Raw genomic sequence first — 3,842 nt, forward strand, 5'->3', positions numbered from 1 at the left:
GCCTTCAAGACTAAACATGGGTTGTAAGTGTGAAATGTCATGCCATTTGGACTGTCCAATGCCCCTAGCACCCTTATGAGGTTGGTGAATTAAGTGTTCCAGGCCTACATTCGGAGTTTCATATTTTTTTGATTAGAAAACATCCTTGTCTACGTAAGTTTCAAGGAGAAGCACTTGCAGTATTTGAGGTAGGTTTTCGAGGTTGGATAAGCTATATGCCCACTCGAAAAAGTTGCACTTCTTGACACCGCAGGTATGATTTTTTGGGTTACATTGTATCAGGTGCAGACATTCAGATGTACCTTTGAAGATTGAGGCAATCGTGAGTTGGACACCCCTACAGTTCTTTACTGAGTCGAGGTAGTTTTTGGGATTAACATCATTTTACAGGCAATTCATCAGGAGCATCATCAGCATTACAACTACTATGATAGAACTTTTGAATGGAGAGAAGCTCAAGTGGATGAAGGCAGCTCAGTCCAGTTTTGGAACCTTGAAGGCGAAGGTGACACAGGTCATAATGTTAACTTTACCGGACTTCAGTCAATTGTTCGATGTGGAGTGCGACACTTTTAACGTGGGGATGGGAGCAATATTGAGCTAGGGAGGATAACCTATATCCTTCTTTAGCGAGAAGTTGAATGAGTCTAGTAGAAAGTACACAACATACGACAAGGTGTTCTATGCCTTTATGAGATCTTTTCACCACTGGAGTCAATATCACTAACGAGCGAGTTCACTTTGTTCGCGGATCAGGCTCTAAGGTTATTGAATAGTTAGAGAAAGTTGAAGGGTGGACATGCATTGTGGGTTGAATTATTGACATCATTTCGGTTTGTGCTTAAGTACAAGGCGGGCAGTTACAATCAGGTAGTAGATGCATCGAACCACGGTGATTTGCTGCATATCTCCATGTAGACCAGAGTTGTGGGATTCAAGGTGGTGATGAAGCTCTATGAAACGAATGAGGATTTCAGGGCGATCTTGGGATAGTGTTAGGAGAGACCCACAGTATAGTACCCCAGAGCGAATGACTACCTATTCCACTAGAACGGACTATGTATTCCCAGTTGTTTATTGAGAGTCCATCCTTTAGGAAAGTCACAACAGAGGATTAGCAGGACATTTTGACAGAGACAAGACCCTCACATTAGTGAAGGACTATTTTTCTTGGACCAGATTAATGAGGGATGTGGAGCGGTACGTCTTGCAGTGCAGGCTTTGCCACCTGACAAAAATCAGAGGGCAAAATGTTGGGCTTTGCACACCATTACCGACAATCAGCTCCATTGGTGAGTGTTAGCATGAATTTAATGATTGGTCTTCCAAGGGCACAATTAATGGTCATGGTTGATAGGTTCTTAAATATTGCTCATTTCGTACCTTGCCACCGGACATTTGATGCATGACATGCCATTGCCTTATACTTCCAGAAGATCGTGAGGCTACATGGGATATCCAATACCATTACATTTGATAGGGATGCTAAATTCCTACGTTGCTTTTAGTGAACAAGAGCCTAGTAACTGTTCTGAGGTGCTTCATTGGGAAGAGCACCAAGCAGTAGAACCTACTTCTAGCCTTGTTCAAACTTGCCTACAATAGGTTTGTGGGCCAAACTATGCGACACACACCGACACACACCTTTCCTGATTGTGTATAGATGTAATCCACTCACTCTACTTGAGTTAGTATTGGTTCTTCCTTCGTCATTGGTTAGTGCAGATGCTAAGGCAAGGGTACATAAAATTTAGAGGATATACGAGGTGAGAAAAGAGATCACCAAACAAAATCATAATTACCAGGCGCAAGTTAATGAAATAAGGAAGGTGGCATTTCAGGAAGGAGATCTAATGTGGATCTTGTTGAAGAAAGAAAGCTTTCCAATGGGTTCATTTGGAAAATTCAGACCCAGAGTTGATGGGCCTTTTCAGATTCTCAAAAAACTAAATGACGATGTTTACAAGATCGACTTATCGGGTGATGACAACATCTCTGCTACCTTCAACATGGTAGAATTGGCTTCATATTACGAAGAAATAGAAGCTTTGACAGACATGCTCTAATCTCCCGCAACCCCAGGAGATTGATGTAGGTGTGTCTCCCATTTGAGAAGCAGCATGCAGCAGTGATAACCGTCGAATTGGTTGCTTGAACTGGTTCATGCTAAGGGAGGAGAGGGGCCATACAATCCTTCCTTGAGAAGGATTTGCATTTGCCGACTAATTGATAGGGTCCACTCTTAGCTAACCTAGTAATATTTATATGTTGTTTTCCTGTGTTTAGGTCAGTTTTTATTTTAGATTTCAGTTAGGATAGCCGTCAACGTCCAAGTCTTCCCCTCTATGGCTGTATCCAAAGATGAGAATGTGCTCCGACTGTAACTCGTCCTGAGATGGTGTTTATATATCATTCCCAGCATCGCCAACCTTTATTTCAGCCTCCCCACCTGATGTCTCTCATCCGCCAACCCTCCAATATGTTGTCTCCTTCTCGCCAGCCCGCTAACCTTCTATTCCCTTTACCGCCAACCCTCCATACTTGCTTTCTTTTGCCACCTAGGTCTCCTACCAGCTATTCTGGTGCCACCAACCGCATCTCTTCCTATTGTCCCCGTGTGTATATTAACCCCCCGTGTGTATGTTGTTATATTTCCTTTTTGCTGTGATCTTGTAACTGTTCATTTACTTCAAGATATAATATTTGTTTTTGTTATTGTGGTTTAACTCCGGTATTGAGTACTTCAAGGGCCAAGCAAGAACTAACACTCTCTAGAATCATACCTGTAGCTAGTTCATATACCTGAGTTTGTAATTCTTTAGACTCTTTATTTGACATAAAATAAGCTAGAAAATGGGGAATAACAGACCCAAAGAAAGTCAGTCATATTCTTCACATCATGCATTCGAGGAAATCATAGGAGTAACTCTATGAGAGCATCTTGAAATTATTTTAGCATGCAGAGAATTTCTTTTGGGAAATATTCCTCTTCTTGATTCGTTTTCATACCTACGAGTGCATGGGTAGCAGGGGCTTCTTTTATTGTTTTAAGGAGCGTAGATTGAAATCCTGTTTTATTGGTTCTGGCATTTTTTTTAATGTGATTTTTTATTGACATTAAAGCCACCTTCTTAGCTTCATGTTTTACAGTGCAAGTGTTTTTTAACTCATCATAGATGGTACGCTTGTTGTCATGGTCTTCCCAATAGTAAATGACGGCCATTCATGTGCCACCATACTTAGTCCCAAAATCTGCATGTCTTATTGGTTCTATTCTATGATAAGATTCATTCTGCTCAAATGAATCTTATAGTGCTTCATGGAAAAAGCTTTTCATCTCACGATTTAAATGATTGTCATATGAATCATGATTTAAAATTGTGCAATACGAGGTCCTCTTTGACTCACCTCAATGCTTTATTGAAAAATCTAGAATGAGGCTTAATCTTAATTGCATACTATATGAGGCTTACACCTTATATATGTGAGACTTGACACAGTTCTGGCGAGGCCTATGCAATTAGATTTAGAGTTTTTCTTAAATAAATATAAGAAAAGCAACGCTATTAAACAGGCCTTGGCCATATAATGCACAAATGAGATTGTAATATAAGTTGTTACTACAAAATAGTCATTATTTTAAAATTGAAGAAATATTTGTGTTAATAAATATTGATTTGATAAAAGCGAGATGATTAAGCTTTAAGATGGGAGGGATGAGAGAATATGAAGACATTTAAGGAAGAGGTGAGGGAAAAAGTAAATTGTTATGGTGATGGTTCTAATAAAGGCTCATTGAGTGATGAGAGTGATTTGATTTTGAATTTAAAAATGTTGATCAT

Source organism: Phalaenopsis equestris, unplaced genomic scaffold, assembly GCF_001263595.1.
Source record: "Phalaenopsis equestris unplaced genomic scaffold, ASM126359v1 Scaffold000767, whole genome shotgun sequence".
Taxonomy (NCBI): Eukaryota; Viridiplantae; Streptophyta; class Magnoliopsida; order Asparagales; family Orchidaceae; genus Phalaenopsis; species Phalaenopsis equestris.